Genomic DNA, 25,724 nt, shown 5'->3' on the forward strand with positions numbered 1-25,724 from the left:
TACCCAGGACGCCGACGTCTGGCTTTCACTTTCTTTGACATGAGCAGCATCGATGCTCATGCTCACCGCTTAGATCCATTAATTCATTAGAGGTTGCAAAGTAGTGATTTTCCATCATTCTGTTTTTATTTAATTCTTTAGTTAGTTCCATGAGAAAATCCTTTACCTCATCTCTTATTGAATTACTTAGTGATACAATTCACAGGGAGAAAGGAAGAGAAACGCTTGTTTCTTTCATTTTATATTTCCAGTGTTCAAGATAATGACTTGATTCCTGGTCGCCTGTAGGTGACTAGTTTTATCCTTGCAGCTGAGATTGTCCCGTCTTCGGCCAGTGGCAGCTTCTTCAAGCTGGCTTCTGAGTCATTTTGACAAGATGCTGGCGGTCTCTCACAGAGCCCCTGCGATCTGGTATACCAAAGCGTTCTGTGCTCATCTCGTGTGTTCTCGTCCTACCTGGGATCCGTCATTTGTCCAAGAAGCCCTGGCTTGGCAAATGGCATTTTAAATCCACAGTCTGGGCACTTGAGGTACTTATTACAACTGGGTCGGTCATTGTTTCTAGGCAATAATTAAATAAATATGTATACTCAAAATTATACATATAGATGTGTGTGGATGGATAGATAATAAGGTACCACATGAGTTCATATAGATATTTCCAATTCAAATTCAGGGCTATAAGGTTTTTACTTTTTACATTACATCAGCAGATACTTTTGTCCACAACAAGAATTCTAGTTCCCAGAGATAAAGAAGATGCTAGAACATTTTGTAATTATGCATTTGCCATATCCTAGATATCAATATTAATATTGACACGGTCATTCGTGATTATTGACACAGGTAAAAAGATTTATTTTTTGCTTATGTTACCCGGTTATCCCAGTTTTCTGTAATTGTACCATGCACACTGTCAGATCATATAGCCACTTTCTTGAGTTCTGTCACCTCATTTCTGAGTTTTTCTACTTTTGGTTTGTTTGTCATGTCTTTTAGACCATTGTGAAATAGAACGTTACAGTTTTCATCTGTTTTTTTTGTGTGTGTGTGTGTTCATCGTGTACTTTCCTCGTCTGTAGGGGTGTGATTTTGGTATCTAATCTCCCTGTTCTTACAGAAGTTGTGCGTGTGAGTGTAGTTTTTCCGAACATCTAGAAGGAAGCCCAGGTCGTTCGTCTGACTTCACAGAGCCCCCTCTTCGTTGTCCTTGAGTCACGTTCGAGCTCGCTTGCTGAGAGCTTCTCTCTTCTCTTCTGCCACTTTGGCCTGGAGCTTCTCTTTCCTTAGTGCTGGCTTTCCTTCCTTACCCAGTTGTGATTCCTGCCCCAGCGAGTCTCTTCCCGGTGGCTCTGTCCTTCTCAGTGGCTCTGTCCTGGAGAGAGTAGCAGGGCTGCACTTCAAGGCGGGGGCCTGACTCAGCCTCACAGCCTCAGCCCGTCTCCCCGCAGGGCCCGCCAGGCGTCCCATGGACCTTGGCTGGCTTTTCGAGGTTCCCCTCTTCCGGCCAGTCTCCGCTTAGCTTCTGACCGCCGCCCCTGCCCGGGTGGGTCACACTCCGGTCTCGGGGCCCTTGGTGCTTAGTCCTCTCCCTCTTGCATTTTGGCGTCAATGCATAGACTTTGTCACCGCATTATGTTAATTGCTCTATTTTTATGTGGCAATTCGGGAAGCGCCAAAAACTACATTACTGCATCTTCTTGCGTCTTCTTGCGTTTGTCACTGTTGGCACTCCTTGAAACTGCTTTTCTTCCGTGACGTCATACTCTCTTAATTCTGCTTGTGTGACTAATTCATTCTCTATGCCTTTCATGGGCTCATCTTCTGTAGCTCTTCTACCTCTAAAGTGTTGGTGGTCCCCAAATTTTATCCTCGACCTCCTGCTTTTCCCACTGTACACAGTTTCAGTGTGTGATCTTCTCCATTCCCATGGTTCCAGCTGCCGTGCGTATACCGATGACCCCAAACTGCATCCCCATGCCAGCACACCCCTCAGACTCTCTATCCAGTTGTCAGTGGGCTGTTTCCACGTTTTCCGTAGCACCCCAGATCAGTATGTCAGACGCTGCACACGGCAGCTTGCCCTCGGCACACCTGTTACCTGTTTCCTTTGGCGGCACTGTCTAAGTAAGACCCACTCACCCCGGCGAGAAGTGAGAGCAATGCCATTGACTCCTTCGCTGGTTCTGCTTTTTTCATTCCCCACGAACAGTTCTGCCAGTTTTGTTTCCTAAAAATGTCTAAAATATTACCCCATCGATCCCTTTGTTAAAATCTTACATATCTCTTACCTGAACTATCCTTATCTTCCACGAAAAACTTAAATGAGAAGTATATTTTACAGTATAAAACACTTTATTAGCTTTCTCTGCTTACAGTTATCACAAACTACCCTTTTTCCTCAAAGAAAACTAAAAATGCCTGTGGAGAGCATTTCTTTTTTTCATTCAAAATAAAAATAGCTTTAACTATTCTAGAGAAACGATGTTTATTCTTCCAACTGAGATTAGTTACTAAATGAATAGAAGGATGTTAATGAGGAAATTTGCACTGCTTTTTACTCACTAAAATATTAGTATTTGTGTTTATTTGAAAATAGAAATATAAAAGCAGCCTTCAGTAATTTGTCTTTGATATCACATGGTATTTTCAGAAGCATGATCTCGTCTAATCTTGAAACAGGCCATGAAAGCAGATGCTATTGTCATTCCCGTTTTGCAGAAGGAGTAGTGGGATTTTTAAAAAAGGGTGCAGTGACTTGCCTCGCGTGTCCTTGTGAGTCGGGAGCAGAGCCGGATTAGGAATTAGCCGGTTCCAGTGCAGCATGCAGAGTGCCCGCTACGCATCGAGTCCTGCACCAGGATCTGGAGCCGAGGCTGGGGACGTGAATAAGATGGCCCTCCCCACTTGTGGCCTTTCTTTCTCTGGTCGTTGGAAATCTCTGCTTGGGCAGGACTTCCTGGCGGAGTGGCAGATGGGCCGGTCTTCACAGAGCAGTCTTCCCCGTGGACAGGCTCACAGAATACCCCCTCGCCCCAAAGTCCGCCGAGCCCCTTCCGTGGTCCTCTGGGATGCTTGGCCCTCGTGACCATGTGGGGAGGGCCTGGGTCTGGGCAGAGTTGGCTCTCTGTACCCCAGGGAGTTGCCCGGAGGCTTTTGTGTTGTTTGTTTTTCTCAATCCTCCAGCATCCGAGCCTTAAAGGTTGTGTCTCAAACGACATCAAGGGCCGACTTGTGGTGGCTGGCCTGTGGCGTTCAGTACAAGTTTCTGTGTCAGCTCCAGAGCTGCCCGCTTTCACACGTGATCTTCCCGCCCATCACTGCTTTGGTTTTAACCGCCAGAATCGCTGCCTTGCTTGTTTCCCCCGAAGGAGCTCTGTGCCTCGTGTCTCTACCCAGGCTGGTTCCCTTCCCTCGCCCCACTCCCGTGGGCGCCCGTGAAATGTGTATCTCTACCTTCACCTTCATGTGTTTTGTTATAACGATTGGTTTTGTCTGTCTCCAGAACTTACACTGATCTTGCTTTCTGTTTAAATCCTACACTCACTCTCCATTTCGCCTTTCACACAAAACCCAAAGCCTATTACTCTACCTGGGATGTAAATTCAAGACACGAGAGAACGTTTCTGACTGCTGTCTTTAGGGAAGTTTGCTGAGAATGTTAGGAAAGCAGCCTCAAAAAGTAGCTGATCTAAAGTTACACAGCCGTTAAGGGACAGAGATGGCATCAAGTCCCAGCTTCTTAATCTTAGCCCAGAAGCCTTTGCACCACTTATTACCCTGGTATTATTCTGAGTGTAGGTGTAAAAACACAGAAAAGTTTATCTTGTGACCCTTCACGTTTTTTTCTTTTTCTTTGAAATTGACTTCTTGAATGCAGTTTTTTTTATCATCATATTTTGATAACATCTCATTCCATTCTTCTCCGCATGTTACTTTTTCTGCCTGTTGTTATCCTTAGAAATGGTTTCTTCCCTACAGCATAAAGATTAAATTTTAAAAATTTTAAATAGAATTATCTCTTGCTTCGCATTCAGACTACCAAAATTAGCCCAGTAAGTAGACTTGTATACTTCAAAATAGAGAGTAAAAGTACTGGCATACACAGATTTATTAAACTGCAGTTTATAGTGGACTTGGCCAAAATTCTCTTCTTTACTGAAATTTCTTTCCTCTAATCTGTCTGGATTTATAAAAATAAGAACACATTTTCAGTGTCATAGTAAAATAGTTTTTATGTTTCTAAGTCAATAAGTAATCACATCAGATGCCTTGGAATAATTAAGTATTTTGATACTTTACTTACCATGACCACCAAATTTGTCATTTTCCCCTTCCAGGTATCCAAATCAGGAAAAAAAGATTTTGTTATTTCTTTCCAAATTTTAAGTTTTCCGGGAGTTTAACATTTCTGTTATCCAATTATATTTCTTGGAAAAGTTCCCACGTGTGTGTCGGGGGGTGAGGGAGGCCGAGGAGGAATAGGGCAATAAACGTTACATGGCTGACTTGGCATAATACCCCAAAGTTAGTGCTTTTGTTGTAAGTTAGGATTTATTTTGTCTTGCTTTCCTGAATTTGAATCTTATCTGGGACAGCGCAGTAATTGCATTTTACTTAACTAATTACCTGCTATGCCTACATAGAGCTTTCCTATTTCAGATAAAATAATATCGTTATTTGCTTCATTTACAGTGGTTATATACTGATCTTGTCCCATTAGTGCTGAAGGGAAATTCTAAATTATTTTTTCATTCATTCATCCAGTAGCTATGGAGAACCTACTGTATGCCAGGCACACAGCTTATTTCCAGGGATGCAGAGGTGGACACAAAGAAAGGATAGTCTTTGCCTCCCTAGAACTTCCAATCTATATGGAAAAAGAGATTAGACTGATATTTACATGTGATTTCAAATTATAACATGGAATATATACCTTTTATGCTATAAGGAATGAGGGAATCAATGGCTAATTTTTAAATAGCCAGGATAAGATGACAAGATTAGTAAATTCTGGGGGTTATGGGCACGGTGGACTTGGGAGGGGACCACTGGAAGTGTTGACAGAGCTTGTTGCGGTTGCCCAGGGAGAGAAGATGGAGCCAGTTTTGACTGTGGGGAATGATGCAGAGGAAGGAGCAGATGTGGGGGTGCTGACTGGCCAGGGTTTGGTGATAGAGAAGTTCCAGAGTATGACAGAGAGAAGAGCTAAGGTTTGGTGAGCAGTTAGGGTAGCTAATCTAAATATCGAAATATCCAGGTCTGAAACAGAGCAGCCTGCTCTGGAGGTAAGATTTAGAACACACCTTACATCCCCCGTGTGGTGATCTAGCGTAACCTTTTATTTCTTTTTTAAAAACACGGATCAGGTAGAGTTCACGATTACAGAATCTGGCCTGAACCTGGGACACAGCCAGACTTTGTTGCTTGGTAAGGGCACTTTGCTTTAAAAAGGCCGGTTCGCTTACTGTGGCTGTTCTTACTAGTTTACTTAGAGAGGGCCTGCTCTCTGCCAGGCAAGGTGGGTGGGTGGGTGGGTGCGCGCGCGCGCGCCTTCCTTTCATTGGCCTCATGGAGCGGTGCATTTGTTTGAAGATGTCCCTGCTCATCAATGGTAGGATACTGACTTAGTGTTCCTTGTGTTCTTAGAACAGAAATTACTTAAAAACACCTAACATTAGTTTTGTTATAAAAGAGGAAACATTAGTCTTTAGTTTATTAGTTTAGGGCTTAAAGTTATATGTAACATTTGTGCAGTGAAGCCTCACGTTCCTTTTAGTAATGTGATGTTTGACTACCAAAAATGTGTAGCTGAAATAGGACAATTTAAAGCCTTTTTTTTTTCTCCCAACTGTCGTGTGCCTGTTCTTTCCTGTCCCTAGCCCCAGTTCCCTCACTTGTAAAATGGGGATGACAGCCTCCATGGGGTTGTTATAACTGAATGAGATCACTGTTACCTACTATTATTGGTGTTTGATATGGTCTTCTGGGAGCCGGCCTACTTTACGACTTGTTCCTGACACTCAGCACCACAAGTAACAGTGGTCATGCCGCTATATCCGGAGAAGACACAGCACATTCGTGATGACACCCACCAGGTATTCCTAATGTGGAGATCCAGACGGGGCGTGCGGCGTGCTAGGGCGCAGAGTGGACGCGGCCCTCCGCTCAGGGGGTCCGCCCGCACCCCAGTTAGGTGAGTGCTGGCCCACTGCCCGGGTAAACAGCACTTCCGGCTGCTGCCGGTGCGTCCGCTCAGGCCAAAGACCATAGCACAACTCGGAATCTATAACCCTGATCAGCTTTGAGAGAAGTAGAAGGAAGATGTATGCGAATAGGCACGTTGCCTTGGCCAGAGCTTTGCAATTATCTCTCAAATTTCTGTCTCTTCCATTGTGTTTTGGAGATGGACTTCAGTTTAACGGATCACTGTAAGTTTCAGGTGTACAGTTTCACTCGTTAGACGTTTGTGTAGTCTGTGAAACGACCCCCCGATGATTCTGCATCCATCTGGCTCTGCGCACAGCCAACTCATCACTGTCGACTGCATTCCCTGTGCTGTCCCCTGCGTCCCCGTGACTGTTTCGTAACTACTCATTTATACTTCTGCATCCCTTCACCCCTTTCTCCCAGCCCCCCAAACCCCCTCCCCTCTGGCAGTTACCAGATTATTCTTGTATCTGTGAATCTGTTTTCATTTAGTTTGTTCCTTTGGTTCTTAGATTTTGCATGTAAGTGAAATCATATGGTATTTCTCTTTCTCTGACTTATTTCACTCAGCATAATAACCTCTAGGTCCATCCATGTCTTTTTCTAACCCTTAGATGTATTTAAGAATTTTTATTTTAGATAATATTTAAGTGTAGTTATTTGCATCTAATTTTACCCCAGGAAAGTAGCAATTCTCTCTCTCTCTCCCTTCCTCCCTGTGAGCACTGTGATGTTATGTCACAGTGTTGATTAATTGTGTGTGTGTGTGTGTGTGTGTGTGTGTGTGTGGCCTCATGGAGCGGTGCATTTATTTGAAGATGTCCCTGCTCATCAATGGTAGGATACTGACTTAGTGTTCCTTGTGTTCTTAGAACAGAAATTACTTAAAAACACCTAACATTAGTTTTGTTATAAAAGAGGAAACATCAGCCTTTAGTTTATTAGTTTAGGGCTTAAAGTTATATGTAACATTTGTGCAGTGAAGCCTCACGTTCCTTTTAGTAATGTGATGTTTGACTACCAAAAATGTGTAGCTGAAATAGGACAATTTAAAGCCTTTTTTTTTTCTCCCAACTGTCGTGTGCCTGTTCTTTCCTGTCCCTAGCCCCAGTTCCCTCACTTGTAAAATGGGGATGACAGCCTCCATGGGGTTGTTATAACTGAATGAGATCACTGTTACCTACTATTATTGGTGTTTGATATGGTCTTCTGGGACTGTTAGTGTTAATGAATATCCAGTTAAATGCCCAAAAATGTTTTCAAAGTCTTAAGAAAAAGCATACAACTTAAAGCACTGATGGCTTGTTTTCGAAAGAATAATAACAATTTCGTTAATAACTTAACTTCTCTGGAACTCTGTTAGAGCAGTTACATATGAATATATTTAATATTTATTTTCCTTAAGGAAACTCTTGTCATTTAGCAAAAGTCTTATGTTATTCTTTCTGAAACTCTAGATTTTCTTTTAAAAAATTTGAAATTATTATTCATTCGTATCTACTTTTCCAGTTTTGATTTTAAACATTATTTTCAAAGTCCCATTAGAAGATATTTTAAAAATGCATATATTTTCCCCATTCCAATATAACAGTTTTTCTTAGTTTTTAGGGCACCCGTTCCTTTTTTGTTTATGAAGACAATATTTGGTTTATTGAAATAGTTAATACAATTTTCTTTTACTCTTTGTATTAACATTTTGTTCCAGTTTTTAATCTTAACATTTTTGTTGTGTTTTCATTGTTCCTATGTATTTTATATTTACTATTTTTAAAGAATATGCTGGACGTGGTTCTATAGTGTAGCGGTTAGCACGTCTGCTTTACATGCAGAAGGTCCTTCGTTTGCACCCTTGTGGAGCCATGGTCCATGGTCTACGGCCATGCCACCCTGAACAAGCCCCATGTCTGATCTCAGAAGCTAAGCAGGGTCGGGCCTGGTTAGTACTTAGATGGGAGACCACCTAGGAAGACCAGGTGCTGTAGACATAAATAATAATGATTAAAAAAAAGAAAAAAAGAACATGTTGTAATTTATTTAGCTATTCTCTTATTTTTAGACACTTTAAATGTGCTTAAACATTATAGTGTTGTATCAAATATCTTTGTGCATCTTTTTCTTTTTTATATTTTCTTGACGATAAATTCCCAGGGTGTGAGTTTTCAGGTCAAAGATATAAACACATTTATGGCTTTTGACATCTATTACACATTGCTTTCCAAAAGAATTGTATCATTTTATGATGCCATGATGAATGTATGATTATACCACTATCCTGGCAGTCTCACGGAATTGAATTTCAAAGTGTGTGTGTGTGTGTGTGTGTTTTGCAAACTCAGATTAAACACATTTTGAGGGAGACATTTTGTTTTAAATTTCTTAGTTGAAATTTGGGAACTGAACAAATCTCCCACTGGAATATAACAACTATCATTATTGTGATACAGTCTTCCAAGTGTGTGTGCATGTGAGCACACAGACGCATACACACAAGCTGATTTTAACATAGTTCAATTATAGTTTTAATTGACAGTACCACTAGTACTGCAAAATACTCATTTTATTCCATCTTTTCATTTAAAACAATATTTCTAATTTAATAGATGATTTTATTTGCATTTTTTCTATTAAATTTTTCTGGTACTAACATTTGGCATAATTTGATTAAAATTGTTCTTAGCCCCTTGGAGTATTGTTAGAATCCATGGGCTCCTAGTTTTTGTTTTTGTTTATTTTTAAGCAGTTCTTATATTGAAAGCATTGGCATTTTATGATTTTTATTTTTTCTTAAAGGCCTTCAGAATACAAAGAGAACATTTATATTTTTTATTGAATAAAATGCACTCTATCTTGTTATTACCATTGGATTCTGTTGACCCTTTTTATAAATCTGGGTTACATTATGGGATCTAATGAATCATATTTTCCTGTATCTTAGAACATTTTGGTATTTTATCATCATAGGAATAATTTAATTATTAGTCATCATCATTCATCAATTGTTGCCAACTTTGCTTAAAAAATAAAAGACTAAAATAATCAGATGGAAGAATGACAAAATCTTCCAGGTAAGAATGATCCAATAGTGAAATAAATTGTCATCCTTCATTTTTCTAATTGTGTGACCAGAGTATTATATTTTATTTCAAGAATATATTAAAGAAGACCATAAGCATCATCGTTTTAGTTTACTTTTCGATTTCCTTGAACACAGTGAAAATGTAGAATTTTTAACTTTCGACTTAAAATGGAAAAGAGGAAAACTGACATGTTTCACAGTTATTAGAGAAATCAAAATATAAATGCAAAGAGATCAAAACATTTTGGCCTCATGATGATGACGATGATGATGAAGATGAAGAAATTGATCATATAAATGAAATCTCAAACTCTGGGTCTTCAAATGACAGTATCCTTTTTTGTCAATTTAAAATTGACAAGTGAACAATATTTCTCAGGAAAAACAAACAATGTATCTTTCTCATCCAGTTTGTCATCCAACAAGAAGAGTTTAATCATGTAATAATATTTTTATGACAAGAACCTAGACCATCCCATTTTGCTAAAAGGATGTGTGACAATATTTTTTCATAGTTTATGCTTATACACCAAAATTTACATGATTCAAAGTGTTCGCTATGTTTAAATTCTTACTACAATTTCTAATAAAGTTGTTTTCACTATTCTTTTATTCACGCTTCTGTAAATTATTAATAAAATGGCTTAAAAATATAGAGATTCCATTAGACCTAGATGTTAATGGTAATGGCTATTTTTCCTGATATATTGAAGGTTAAAGTAAAAAAATATTTGTCAGAATTAATGGCATTATTACATTTTAACACTTCTCTTTTAGTGTGTAATCCTAATTATGTCTGACAGACCCAATTGGGAATAGTTAGAAGGAAATAGTGGTCCTGGACCAATCAGTGCTGGAGTGAAAAACTCAGGAAGTCCCAGTGCCACAGTAAAGGAGAAAAACTCACTTTTCATTTCCTTTCATGTACAGTGTGCTCAGATTAACTTTAAAGGGGGCTGAGATGTAGGTCGGAAGATTTTGTCTGCAATTGGGTATTACCTGTGTGTGGAGCCCAGCTCAGCAGGCATCTCGTCATCAACTAACAAACCTTTCCACGTCCCTTGATAGCCGCTGGATATCCTATTACAAGTTAAATATGAAACAGGGATACACTTAGTTTTGCATTAAAGGATTTCTTAAAGTTCAACTTCAAATGAAGTTGTTGTTGCATTCATTTTTATTAAGGCTGGCTTTGTGAGGAAGGAAAGGATAGCTAGAACTGTCCTCTGTGGTATTCAGAAAAATGCTTTGGGAAACCAAAACGAGTGGCATGAAATTCTGTACCTTTACATATCTCTGTGGTACATCTCGTAAGTCTTACAAATACTATGTAATTGTCGAGCCTGCCAGAGTAGGATTTAACCTACTGTGGCGTTAGAGCCTGTCGGTAAACGCATGTTTATAGTTGAGCAGATATTACACATTTCAGCAGATGTTTCATGGCAGGGTTTTTTTTTTTTTTTTTGAGACTTTCTTTCAATTTTGCCTTTCTACATTTTAATAACGAGAAGAAATAACACGTGGTCACATATCACATATCACAAATAACACATCCCACACCTTGAGAGACAAGAGGCTAAGTTCTGAATTTGATGAAACGCCATAAACAACAACACTTTGATATCCTGACTTAGGTGCCACACACAGATCCAGTAACTCATAACAACAGATCCAATAACACACATAATTCATTTAATCCTAGCAATAACCCTATGCGTTAAGGACTATCGTCCTCATTCTATGCCTGAGCAACTTGAGGTGTAAAGATGATAACTTATTTTCTGCTTACATACTATTACTGTAAATGATATTCCCATTTACAAGGCATTATCTTAAAGGTTCAAAGGTCCATAGAAAGGTTTTGGCTACTCTATGCCACTGGTTTTATCCTGTAGATCTTGGACTTCTGCAAAGTCTTAGGGTTTTTGAATGAATATGTGAATTTGTATTGCTTAAGCATTATTTATAGGCTAAGTCCAAAAAAATCTTAAATACATATATGTCTATGTGTGTATATATAACCGTATTTTAAATGCGTGTAGCAGTTTTTATTCATAACACACAAATTCATTTAGTATTGCTTAGTTCATAGTTTTTTGTTATTATGTATTTCCCTAATTAATATATACCAGAATTAGAACGATTGCTGTAGGGGTTCATGAAATCTTTCGATGTTAAAAAGGGGCCATTATTTATTAGAAATGGCTGGGAACCATTGATTGACATATTACAGGATTTGCTTAACATGGATCCCCGTCTCTTGATAAATCCTCTCTGATGGGCCAAAGTCAATTGCTCAGCCAACAGTAACTGCGAAACTCTGTTTTTTTTCTATTCTCAATGACGTACCTGTAGATTAACTCTGTGCTGTTTTAATTAAGAGGCACACTTGACAGTTACCACTCTGCATTGATTTGCTCTCACGGATGAGCGCATTCATTTTATTTTGGACTTGATAGGGCGACTCATACTGTCAATTTGGGAAGTCATATGTGGAAGGCAAAATCCATACCATATGTAAATTTGAAACTAAAAATTGACGTAATTTAAAATACCGGCCTTGTAATATATATTCTAGTATATAAGAGAGAAAATTTTAGCTTTTAGGTTTCAGATTTATTTTCCAGTCCCCCCAGCCTTCTAAGTTAGTTGTATGTTAGTCGTGCGCTCTGTCCTTCTGGTACCTGGTACATACTCGTGTTATGGTACTTCTTATTTATTTAATTCGTTCAGCGCAGTTTGTTGATCTCTGGTTGTGTGTGCCAAGCACTGTTAGGGGCACAGAAAAAATATATATGTGAACAAAACGGAGGAACATCTGTCCCCTTGCGGAGTTTACACTTTAGTGGGTGGAATAGACAGGAAATAATAAACATAACAAAGAAGTAAATTATATAATATTTTTGGAAGGAGATAAGTTCTATGAGGAAAAAAGGGGAAATGGAATGCTGGGATGTGGGGAAGAAAGTTGCAGTTAAAAATGTGGTCGTCAGGTAGATGTCATTGAGAAAGGGACATTTAAGCAACGATTTAAAGGAGAGGAGGGTGATAGCCTTGTAAGACATCTGGGGACAGAGAAAGCAAAGCCCTCTCCTCCCCCCAAAAAACCGCACATGGCGGTGTGTGTGACACGGGGGTCCGCGTGACTGGAGCAGAGTGGGGATCGCGGGCTGAGTGTCGCAGAGGAGGTCAGGTGTTATATATGTGGAGGCATTGTGGCGGGAGCCAGCTTCTCACTCTCAGTGGAATGGAGAGCTCTCAAAGCGTTTTCATATAGAAAAACATTTTTAGTTAGAAAAATTTCAAACACAAAAGTAAACAGGCTGGGAAAATTACCTTACACGTATCCGTCACCCAGCCTCAACAGTTCCACTCATGGCCATGCTTGCGTCACCCATATCCCCATTCGCTTCTCCCTTTCATGTTGTTTTTGAAGAAAATCCTTGGTACCATACTATCTTGTCCATAAATGTCTCAGTACGTATCTCTGAAAGATAACTATTTTTACAACTACATTAGTATTATCACATCGTCAAAATTTATAATTCTTTAATATCATCAAATAACATCTTTTTTTCAAAATTTTAATTGTCTCTTAAATGTTTATTGGTTTATTATTTCCTTTTTGTTTGAATCAGGATCCAAATAACACAGTGTGGTTGGTCGATATCCCTACCTCTCTCTCCCTCTCCCCCTCCCCTTCCCGCTCCTTCCCTCTCTTCCCCTTCTGTATTTGCATATTTGTTGAAGAAACTATGTTGTTTGTCCTGTAGAGTTTTTCATAGTTTGAATTTTGCTTATAGCATCATAATGGTTTTGTTTTACATGGTCCTCTGTGTATCCTGCAAATTTGAAGCTGGATGGAAAAGCTTGATTATCGTCACTTTCAACTGTTTGGCAACACTATTTCATAGCTGGGGATGTGTAATTCCATCAAGGGATACATAATGTCATTGTGTGTATGTGTGTGAGTGATTTTAGCAAACATCCAATCATGAAGTCAATGTCAACAAAAGTTGCAAAATAGTGACAGTCCAATTCTATCCTTCCTCCTTCTTTTATTAGCTACTGTGTTTCTCTATAAAGAAAAATTTCCCTTCATCTACTATTTGGTTACATAGTGGTACCGTTTATATTACGAAAGGGTGGATAAATGTTTGATCTAGTTTCTTTGTCAGTTTTCAAAGCAATTAATTGGTTTGCTAGATTCTTTCAGCATTGCCAACTAGTTGTGCATGTGTTTTTCTAAGTATCATTAGGAACTCGTAGATTTAAACAAATTTGATGAATGTCAATCCATTGCAGTCATTATTATCCTTATTGGTGTTCATTCTGTCCCATCTTTGACATCTTGGACCAGTGAGCGGTATGCTGGAGCTGGCTGTGAGAGCCAAATACTAAATATTGTTAAATATTCAGAAAGTTTGTGGATTGGTTAAACACAGCTTTTATTAAAAAATTAAATCATGTAGACTTAACAATTACATAAATTACATTAAAAACATAGGTACTCAAAACTCATCGCATCCTAGTTATTTATTTTGGAGGTTACATTTGTTGTGTCTGTATGTAGGAATACCGTGTAACTGCATGCTACCTACATCTCCCAGTTCCACAGGCAGGCATGTCGCGTTGGTAACTGGAAATCAGCCATGGCGGGAGCACTTAAGTCACAGAAATGGGCAAATGCCACAGATCAGGGCTTGATTTATAGTTTTTTTTGTTTTATTTTTTGTTTTTTCTGATTGTCTAGACTTAAGAAAGTGATAGTGAAAAATGTTGAAAATATAGATTAAACCTCAAAATGTGCAGTACCTGTAGCCATTCCATGGTAAATAGTACCAAAAAATGAAAAACCATTCTTCCAACATTCTAAAACTGTTACATGTGGTTCAGCTCAGTCGCTCACATAGTTGGCAAACAAGGGGAGTTCTAGCACGTCTTCCCTGTTTTACGTAAGTTTAAACCAGTCGACAAACTATTCCTGGCCAGCAGCCTTATTTAATAAATAAAATTTTATTGGAACGCAGCCGCACCCATTCATTTACATACTGTTTTGTTATACTAGATAGCAAGAAAGCTGGCAGATGGCGAGGGCCGTGTCAGAAGGACCCACAAGCCAACTTAAAGAGGGTCCCACTCACGAGTGTCCTGACACAAGTCTCAGAACTGCTTCTCAGAAAACGAAGAGAGGAAGGAAGCATATATGTGCATTTACAAGTTTATTTTAAATTTTACTAGCATAAAAATGCATGATATACATTACAAATAATAATAACAACAACTAAACAACATTCTCTATTGTAAATTCCATATAGGTAACTGATTTGCAACGAATGGTCTTGATTTTTGCTAAACTCTCATGTCCATGACCAAACCACAGTTGCAACTGACAGATGAGTATAGTTTCAACATGAATGGTGGTTAATATTTTCCCTTATGTTAATGAGGAAGGCAGAAGTGAAACAACCAATATGTATGTTGAAATTTCACCCATTCATAATATGAGTGAGTTCTTTTCTGAGCTGGATACTGGTTTTTGAATACTAGAAGAATACTTTCTCTTTTTTTGTGCTGTTTACAATGGATTGTCTATAGACATGACACACTTTTAAATTTAATCTGCATTTTTAACATGTTCTCCACCACTTTATTGTCTAGACATTCAACAAAACAGCAAGTCATTCTGTTTTGTAGCATTTGCCCATTTCTGTGATGTAAATATTCCCATCATGACCAATTCCAAGCATCAACGCGATGTCACTGAACGCAGTGACATCTTGGGAAGAGAACTGGTGACTTAAATTATTATCTAGTGTTTTCACCATACAGATACAATAGATGTAAATAACCCAAAGAATAATGTGATTAGGAGTGATGAATTCTAAGCATTCATTACTTTTGTTTGTATGTAATTCATTGGTAAGCTTATAAGATTTAATTTTAAATCATACACCTACTCCAGCACACCACTGGGCGGATCTCCCTTTTTGCAGTAAATATATATCTAAAAAAGTTGATATTACTCAGATTTTTAAAAATAAAGACTAAAAGAAAGCCAAAATGCTCCCTACTTGAAGGACGCTTGCCCCGAATCTTTTGTAAAGTGACGAATCCTTCCACAAAACTAGTGACCTCAGCCTCAGATAAGTTTCTCGAGGACATCTGTCTATACACAATGAAGACCATAAAACCAAGAGAACCATCTAGAACTCTTAGCTTTGAATATTATGATAATGATAGTATAGTTCTGTCACAAAAGAGTATCTTGAAAACTATAAATTCCCTAGTTAATGGTCTAAAATTTCTTTTGAATTTTATTCTTAATGGAATCACATTCACTCCTCTGTTTGAATAATAATCAGTGCAAGTAAGCACTTTGTTTCTAAGGAGATGGTGTTTGGGTAGTCATGCTGATGCCTCAAATAAATGAATGTGAAAGTAAGAAAAACGAAGAAAAGAAAACAAACATTAACCGAATTAAAACGCAGGGTCTTCCGCAGGCCACTGAAAGAAACTTATCTTTCCCAAACTGTCTTCCCTGCCACAGGTACATCGTTTTGTCCCCTTAGCAAGTTAGAACTGCCTCCCCGCGCTGCTCTCTTAGACGAGACATCTAAGAGAAAGTTCTTTGGAACTGGAGGAGGAATTGGCAGGGTGCCTGGCGAATAGCAATCGGTACCCCCAGAGAGTCGGGCGCGGTGCCGGCCAGTCTTTGGGACATGAAAGTGGACACTGGATCGTGTGTTATTGGGTGGACTGTCACAGAACTCTACTCAGACTTGGTCTGAAGTTTTAAAAGGCATTTTGATTTTATGTTGCCTGAATTCTTCATCCTATTTGTGAGTTATTTCATGAAAGGGTAATTGTATTTTGATTTAAGGGAAATAATGACTTTTTTCTTTCACACGGGTATAAATATCATCTGAGAAAAGCTCTTGGCTTTCTCTTAGCTTTTTTACATGATTATTTACCTCAGTATCTTAAGTGATGTTTTGTTAGGGTTAAGAAAGAAAAAGGTAGGAGAAAATTAGAGAAGTTATGAAACTGTTAGCTCTCTGAATTCATTCGGGGAATACTCTGATTTTCAGCTGTGTCACACACCAGGGTTCTTTTCAACGTTTCTGAAGTTTTTTTTTTTTTTTTCTACCAACCTTAGGCATTTCTCAGAAACTTTATCTGTTTGTCAGCTGAATTATTTTCGAGGGGGTAGGAGTAGGTGAGCGTGGAATTTAAGGATTAGTGGGGTTGACAGACTACACATAGGGTTGGAAGGCTTCAGTAGCATATTAACTTTTGAGTTCGGTTGCATTACAGATGGAGACGTGAAATCACATTCCTCTCCCTTCCATCCTGTCCCATCGTGAAAGAACTACTCTTTCAAAATAGTAATTCTTTCCCGAAGAATTTTAATAGTAGACAAGCAGAATCCTCATCTTTATTCTAAAACCACTGGTTTACAAATCATAAAGAAATGAGTTGATATTACAAGCGATTTCTAGTAGTCTTGTAAAATTTGGACTTGGATTCTGATTCCGTCGCCGAATTGTTTATTTAGTTTTTCTTCCTGGCACTCGCTGCTTTCGAACCCCCTGTACGACAGGCACTTAAGTCAGCCAGGCTACAGTTACCGTTGACAGGGTTGGTGTATTCTTGGATGTTTACTAAACTCGTTTTCCACGAGTTCTGGTCATTGCCGACCGGTTGGGAAGACTCCAGGCTTTGTCGCGTGGGTGGGGTGCAGACCCGCAGGCCACACGCGGAGTCGGAAGGCTCTGACGTCGGCTCCCGAATGCCCAGCTGCCTCATGCTGGGCAGCGTCTTAGTCACCTCGCCGAGTTCTGTCTTTCTGTTTGTTTACACCCTCAAAGGTACATCTGTTGTTAACCAGAACTTACTTTAGGGATGTTGTGTTTAATACGCACAATGCACTTAGAGCAGCCTGGAACACAGCGCTTGTTAGCAGCTACTGTTTTAATTGTCACATCGTCGTCGTCATCCAATCTATGGGCACGTGACAGGTTTGTTTGTTTGTTTTCCATTTTTGTTTGTTTGAGTTTTTTTTTTTTAGATCATCCAAGATATTATTTTACGTGTAGAGCAGAAGCATGAGGACGTGCTCACAGAGCTATGCCCGGGCCTCTGCTACCTGTCCGACAGCAGTGTCTTCAGAGTGGAGTGACGTGGAAAGCTGGGTGTCCTCAGACAGGGAGGGAGCGAGAACTCAGTGCTCTGTCCTGCCTCCCCAAATCGCGAAATAGGTTTTGTTATTCATCTCATAAGCAGATCTCATAAGCGTGTCTTTTATTGACAGTGCTGTCTGACCAAAACTGCCCAGGCCCTCATAGCCCAAGAAGTATGACTCAGCAGAACGCTAGTGTAAGCACGGAGAGTCTCTCACGGTTGGTTTTAATCCAGCTTTGACCGTCTACGGCCACGCCACCCTGAACACGCCCGATCCCGTCTGATCTCGGAAGCTAAGCGGGGTCGGGCCTGGTTAGCACTTGGATGGGAGGCCACCTACGAAGACCAGGTGCTGTAGGTGTAAAAAATAAAAATAAAAAATAAGGGATTGTAAACTGACAAGGTCCTCGCAATCCGTGAGGTCAACCAAGGGTTACCTCGCCTAAAAAAAAATTTTTTTAAAATAAGAAATAAAAAATTTTAATACAACTTTGACCTACAGCACCTTCAGACAGTGCTTGATTTTGAAGGCTCGGTGTCATCCGATTTCAGACAGAGGCCACAGTTGACACGCTCTCTGCCGTGTGAGTGGGGCTGGCCCGGAGTCCCTGCGGTCACGGCTGGGAAAGAATCAGCTTCCTGCGAGAGCCGCCAGGTGGCGCGGTCGCTGCTTTCTGCGTCTTAGGCAGCTTTTCTGTCATTCTTACAGCCACGCTGCGAGGGAGGCGTGATGTCCTCGTTTTAGAGGAAGAACCAAGGCCCAGATAAGTTACGTAATTGTCTAAGGTCATGCGCTTCTTATGCGGCAGGGTCAAGTTTTAAAGCCAGCTTTGTAGGACTCTCCAGGTATCTGCTCTTATTTTTTCTTAATTAGTCTTGTATCAAACAAGTATGGATGATAATTGGGCATGCACAGGGCTTCTAAAAATTATGTTCTTTCTCTTCTAAGTTAGGTAGCCTGAGTCTTGGTGAGGTTGACACCAGGGCCTTTGCAGTATATGTGTGCGTATATGCAAGTGTGTGTGTGTGTGTGTGTGTGTGTGTGTGTTCTGCCTTGCTGCTTGCTTCCTTGCTTTCTTCAGGTCTTTATTCGTATGTCATCTTTTCATTGAGAACTTTCCAGAATACATTGTTGAAAATCATAATACCTCTTCTAATACATACGCCTGCTCAGAGTTCCACATCCCAGACCAGGCATTACTAATGCTGACGTTTTTAAACTGAAAGGTTCTACCTATTTTGAAAGCAGTCTTAGAGGTTTAGAACCAAGAAACTGAAATGATCTATTGAGTTATTTTGCCCGGCCCCAATCACAGCTGCCTCCTCTCTCCAAAAGTAGCCTCTACACTGACTTTTGATTACATATTGAAATTATTTTATAAGGAGATATTCTCCCTCATGTACTGTTTGGTTACTTCAGTGAGATAGTCCATATAAAATAAAAGGCAGGATAAATGCTTGATTTCTTTTATATATTCAGTTCTCAAGTTAACAAAATGATTTGTCACCTACAAAAAGTACTAGTTGCATTTTTATGTGGTTATGAATTCATTGATTTAAACATATGTAATGGATTTTAATCCATTTCAGTTCTTATCCATATTAGAGCCCCATTGCCCAATCTTTTGCCAGCTGAAACCTCTTCATATTTGCTCCTCATTCCTTTTGACTTGGTCCTAGCGATCTTTGATGGGTTCCTTGCTATCTGATACGTCCAGATGTTACAGGCCATTAAGGTTGGTCTCAATTGATTGCCTTTTCTCTTGGTTATGGACCAGATTTTCCGTTTCTTCATATGTCTAATAACTTTTTGTTATGTTCTTGACGTTATCATTGATAGCTTGTAGGGAGTATAGATTCTGTTGTGTTCCTCTGAAGAGTGTTGGTTTTTCGCTTCAGCGGGAAGTTAACGGCTCAACTCAGATTCCAAATTGTGTCTCTCGTATGTTAGGCAGCAGCTAGTACACAATCTGATGTTTCGACATATGTATATACTTGTGAAATCACTCAGTCAAAATAATGAACATGTCCATCACCCCAAAAAGTTTTCTCAAGGCTTTTGCAAGCCATCCACTCTGCCCTCCTCCCTGAGTGCTTTTCCAGGAAACCATTGACCTGCTTTCTGTCACTGTAGATTGGCTTTCCTAGAATTTTATGTAAATAAAATCTCAGTTTATACTCTTTTTTTGTCTGGCTTTTTTCACTCAGTATAATTATTTTGAGATCCATCCGTATTGTTGCTGCTCATAAATCCATAATTTATTCCTTTTTGTTGCTGGGTAGTATTCAGCTATGTGAATATGTCACAATTTATGTACTCACTCACCCATTTATGGACCCATCAACTGTTTCCTGTTTGGGGCTATTTCAAATAAAGTCGCTATGACCGTTTACGCTTTTGTTTTTCTTGGATAAATACCCAGGAGTGGAATGTCTCTGGGTAATAAACTAATCTTTATCAACGGTCTAGTGTCTTCCACCAGAATTCATGAAACTGTGGCAGACTACCTTCTTAGCTTGCAAGTGTGTTTCAGACTCTGTACAGTTCTTGACACTAGGTCCTTTGCATTTCCATGTAACATGTAGAACCAGCCCATCAATTTCTACAAGAAAGACTTGGAATTTGTACTTGGACTGTATCAGATCTAGAGACAAGTTTGGAGAGAGATGACATCTTAACACCACTGAGTCTTCTGATCAGTGGACACGTGGTATCTCTTCTTTAATTGTTCTCAGCAGTGTTTCATAGTTTTCAGTACACAGCTCTTGTGCATATTTGATAAACTTACCCATAAGTATTTCACACTTTTAATGCTGTTTAACATGGCATTCTAAGAAATAATAGGCTTTATTTTTTAGAACAGTTTTAGGTTCACGTCAAAATTGAGCAGAAAGTACAGAGGTTTCCCACGTGCCCGTCGCCCCCGCACAAGCACAGCCCCCGCTGTCAACACCCAGACCAGATGGGACGTTTGTCGCGATCGTCAAACATATGTTGAGACGTCATTATTTCCCACAGTCCATAGTTTACACCAAGGGTCACTCTTGGTGGTGTATGTTCTGTGGGTTTCGATAAATGTAAAATGACACCCGTCCACCATTGTAGTATCAGAGAGGACAGTTCCACCACCTCTGCACTCTGCCTGTTCACCCCTCCTTCCCGACTACCCCTCATCTTTTTAGTGTCTGCATAGTTTTGCCTTCTCCAGGATGCCTTATAATTGGAATCAGACAGCATGTAGCCTTTTCAGATGGGCTCCTTACACTTAGCGACATGCATTAGGCTGGATTCCTCCATGCCTTTGCATGGCTTGACAGCTCATTTGTTTTTAGTGCTGAATAATATTGCATGGTCTGGTCGTATCATTTATTTATCCATTCACCTACCGAAGGACACCTTAGTTGCTTCCAGATTTTGGCAATTATTAATGAAGTTGCTATAAATATCTCTGTTTAGGTTTTTGTGTAGACGTCATTTTCAACTCATTTGGGTAAGTATTTAGTTTCTTGTTGTGTTTTGTTTTCTCGTTGGATCTTCTTGGAATCTGCCCTGCTCGTGCGTATTTCAGGGGTCGGTCAGAGATTTGGGCAGGATGTATGAGCGGACACTGGAGCTCCCCCTCTGTGCCTCTCCCACTCTGTGCCTCTCCCCTTTGTAGGATTCTCCCCTCTTTCCAGCTCTGTCTTCTGGTTCCTCAAGCCAGTAAGACGACAGCTTTCTGTCTGAGTCTAGTCCTCGTGCGAAGCACAGACGTGGGCCTTCCTTAGTCAGAACCCCATCGGACGGGGACGCCACCGGCGCCACTGCTCTGCCCAGCGGCGACGCCCTTCACAACCCACCCGCTCTGGTCGCTCTTCGGTACCTTCCGATCAGCGCGCTTAGCGTTTCGTCCACAGCTCCCCGTTGCCGTCTGGGGAAGGCCTGGTCCGACGTGCGCTGTTCAGCCGTGACAGGAGACCGAACTGGAAACCGGACGCCGTGCTCCAGCTGCCCCTGGGAAACGGTGCCGCCGGCCACTGTCTGGGCCTGGCGCTCCTCGCCGCGGGGTCGGCTGCTGTCTCTCCGTCTTTTTCTCTTATATGTCGCTCGTTCCTTTTGCTCAGATGCCCGAAGGATTTTGTTTTTTGTTTTTTGTTTTTTTTTAAATCTACCGATTTTACCAGAATTTCTTGACGTTGGTGGTTCTCAGTTGATATTCTCGGGTACATTCTGTCCTCTTTCCGTGTATAGTTTAAAATCTCCAGAAAATGTTTCTGGAAGTCTTGCGTTGGTGTTTGCTACATCCTTGACTTTGGTTTTCTTTCTCAGGACTTCTGATAGCCATTCGCCCTTTATCAGTGTTGTTCTTCTTAATTCTTTTTAATCTCTTCATTTTGACTTTTGGAATTTTCCTTCCTTTCCCTTTCTGTTGATCTTTAGACGTTATTAGGTTTATTTACTCTTGTGTTTTCTAGTTTAATCTTTGTTTCTTTTTTTTTTAATTTTTAAATTATTCTATCACCTCATTTCTGAGTTTTTCTAATTCTAATTTGTTATCTTTTCATATCTTATATAATTTCTTAAATGTTCCTTAGCTTGTTTTGAAATGGCACATTTCACTGTTGAAATTCTGTTTTTTTAAACGGTTCTCAGTTTTGCTTTTATTTTTGGTGGGATGTTAATCTGCTGCTTCTCTTTTTTTGTATAGTAACTTTGTTTGGGTCGTGACCTTGATGCTTTTCCAATGCTCATTTTTGTTGCGATTAACTCTCCTGACCTTCTGGAAGGCCTGGTTTGGACAGCGGATCTAACCTCCTAGAGCTCCCTCTTTTGGTGTCTGCATGTGGTGCTAAAGAATGCAGCAGCTTGGTGTCCGAGATCAGCTGGCACCGTGTCCCTTGTCCACTTCATATGACTTCATCTTTCTCATCTCAGTTGTCCCTGTTCTGCTCAGTCCCAGGACTTTCTTCTCTGTATGGGGCCCTGTTCCAGAAGGCGGCCCCAGCAGGTCGGTGCTCAGCAGTCACAGAGGCTGGGCATCCCGGCCCCTTCAGACCTGGCCCTGGGGCCCTGGGACCTGTCTGGGTCGGAGCGGCCCCTGCACTCTGCAGTGGGTGTCTGTCGGTCATTAGGGGAGCTCCTCCGTTCTCGGATTCCGTCAAAGGCTGTCGCTCTCCTGTACTTTTTCCGTAACAGATGCTGATGACAGACGGGTCTCGCACGTCTCGGTTGCTTGTCCACATCTGCTTGCATTTTGGACCTGCGGGGGGCACCTCACCCCTTAGTTTTGTCGTCAGCTCTCTCAGTGGGTCTGATGTGTTCCTGTAGAGATTCAGGGAGATCCAGAGATGCTGCTGCTACTGCTACCTCAGTTTCCCCAGAATTTTCAAGATTTATCCATTTCGTATGCACGAATTGTCATCACTTTTTATTGCCGAGTTGTATTCCATATTATGAATACTACGATTTATTTATCTATTCACCAGCTGATGGAAACTTTACAAAAAGCTTTAGGCAGTTAATTATGAAAAGACCGTTACGAGCGTTCATGGCTAGCCATGTGTTCCCATCTTTCGTGGGGAAATGTCTGGCAATAGGTCGTCGACGTCATGTGGCCTGTTTGTCTTTCCGTCCCTGAGCTGTGAAAGGTCTTTACGTATTCTGGGCACTGGTCCTTTATCACATACGTATGTGTTTTGCAGATATTTTCTCTCAGCCTGTTTTGTGTTTTCATTTTATTAATAAAGTCTTTCAAGGAGCAGAACTTCTTAATTTTGATGAAGTTTTTTTAAATTTGTTTATGATTTGTACTTTCAAGGATTCCTATGAAATCCTTGCCTAACTCAGGATCACAAAGATTTTCTCATGTTTCCTTCGAGAAGTTTTATAGTTTTAGGTTTTACATTTGGGTCTATGATCCATTTTGAGTCAGTTTTAATGGGGTGAGGTTTTTTATTTATTGTTTGTTTCTTTATTATTGGTGCGTATGGACGTCCAGTTGTTCCCATATCGCTAGCTGAAAAGTAATCCATTCTCTGTTGAATCACCTTGGCTCTTTGTGGAGCATCACTTGGCCGGATATGTGTGGGGAGATTGTCTTCGATAAGACATTTCTCCTTAGTTATGGGAGAATCGCAGTAGCGATACAGGCAGGTCCCTGGATTCGGTGACATGGTTCAGAGGGAGGTCCCGGTTGATGGCTTCTGGGTGAAGTGAGACTCAGCGTGATTAGGGGACAGTGATGTCAACAGGAAGCGACGTCAGGCTGCAGGAGAGCGGAAGGGCTGTGAGGAGCGGTTCGGGACGGGAGGCCGTAGCCGGGGCTCGTCTGAGGTTGGCGACGGTCCCTGGCCTCTGGTGGCTTTCGCTTTCGCGGCGTCTGGCGGTGTGGATGTGGGCACGGGGAAAGTGGCAGTTGAGTTCATTCAGGTTTAGGGTTTTTCAGAGGCAGGAGCGAAAGAGAAATAGAAAAGTTAGTCAAGGAGTTTGTCTTGAATGGGCGATGCTTTCATTTAGTTCAAAAATCAAAACAACGTGAAAAAGTGAACACTGAGAAAGTTTCTCCCGGGGCTTTGCCTCCATTTCGTTCCCTCCTGTCGCTGTAGGCGCTCGCTTTTACCTTTCTCTTTGCAGTTTATTTATGCGAACACAAGCAACCACGACTTACTTTACCTTCCCCCACGTCCTACACAGAGCGCAGCCTATGATGGACGTGGACACGGAGCTTTTTCATTTTAACTGCCTACCCCATCGATCTTAGCACTTCGAGCTGTTAGCCGTGAAGAACGTCTGAGCACCATCCTAGTGATGGATTTACCGGACTACTAATAGCAGTTTTATTTGGAAGCAACTTGATTTTTTAAATATCTCTCTACAGTCCTTCAGTGCTCATGTGTTACTTTCATGATTAGAAAATTTAAAAAGGTAAACCGAGTTCTTTGAACATCCGGTGCCTCCTGGCGCCATCACTGGTCCAAGTGCTGGGATGTGCAGTGGGTGAAGCAGGCAGGGTCCAGCCTCGCGGCACTTGGTGCCCGAGGGAGCCGTAGTCAGCAAATAAGAAAACAGGAAGCGATGCTGTGTGCGATGTGCGCAGAGCATCGAAACGGGGTGTCATCGTGCCGACCGCGGGACTTCAGCGACAGCCTCCTCTGAGAGGCTTTGGGGCGTTTAGCATCATGGAGGCCGACGTCGGCGACGGCAGAGTGGGTCATGATTGGGGACAATGAGTGCGCTAGGCAGAGGCGCGCTGGCGCCAGAGCTCTTAAGCAGGATCACGCCTGACGTTTCCCAGCGTGTCTGACGCTCCTGAGAGGCTCAGTGGTGGGACACGACGCGGGGGTCAACTCCCACCTGGTCATCAGGGAGGAGAATGAGGAGCTTACCTGAGTGCAGTGGGAAACCATCCAAGGGGTGTAAGTTATTAGAAAGAGAACAGAGCTGCAGGGAAGGCTGAAGCTGACGGGGGTAGGAAGGTCCTAGGAAGCCCAGGCAGAGGCGGTGTCAGGAGCCCCCTGTGTGAAACGTGTCAGGTGGGTGCTTCGTTGAGGATGGAAAAGACATTTATTAACGTGTTTTTATGATGCATGCTGAATGTAGCCTCTTTGGACTGGTAACTCCAAATTTAAAAGATAAATTAAATTTTAGGTCAATAATGCGGTGTAAATTCCAAAGGGAAAAAAGCCGTTTTTAAAGATGTGCTTTCAAGTTTGCATTTGAAAACTATTTTGTATTTTAGAGTAAGGAATTAGTGCCTAGTCACTCACTTCTGTAATTATAATGCTGATGTTTCAGGAAATCTAGTGTTTAAATTGGAGCTCAAAAACAAATGTTCCCTGACTCCTTTAAAAATCACACGCAGCAGAAAAAAATCAAAGACCCGCTCTGAGGATTTGTCTTCTTTCCCACTACGTGTCGGAACTCTTGTGAATCGGAAATAAAACTCTGATCCCAAGAATGATCGATTGGATCCTATGTTTTTGTAAACCGTGACTCCTTTAATTCTGAAATTCTTAGCAGCCCTTATACTCTGAAACTACTGTATATCAAACCAATTCTGACTTTTTCAGGGAGATAGCCTTTAAAAAGCACCTTCAGACCCATCGCGATGCGGTCTCCATTTTTACTTCTCACGGAATTCTCCACTTGCTCTCATATTTTTGTGTTTTCTCTTTTTTCCCACTGGTCAGTTTGAATACAATTTCTTTACGTAGGTATCGCCTAATCGAAAATACTTTCTGGTGGTTCGTTATCAAATCAGATTTATAATGTGAA

The 25,724-nt window shown here is 40.9% G+C and overlaps 1 protein-coding gene and 2 pseudogenes across 1 annotated transcript in view; all 3 read left to right on the forward strand.

Moving 5' to 3' along the window:
• TAF3 (TATA-box binding protein associated factor 3) overlaps positions 1–25,724 on the forward strand; it is a 138,150-nt gene that overhangs the window by 9,561 nt on the left and 102,865 nt on the right. The gene's annotated exons all lie outside the window — the stretch shown is intronic.
• On the forward strand, positions 8,080–8,195 carry LOC112475669 (annotated as a pseudogene).
• Positions 17,713–17,831, forward strand: LOC112475743 (annotated as a pseudogene).

Source organism: Pteropus alecto, unplaced genomic scaffold (assembly GCF_000325575.1).
Source record: "Pteropus alecto unplaced genomic scaffold, ASM32557v1 scaffold11, whole genome shotgun sequence".
Classification (NCBI taxonomy): domain Eukaryota; kingdom Metazoa; phylum Chordata; class Mammalia; order Chiroptera; family Pteropodidae; genus Pteropus; species Pteropus alecto.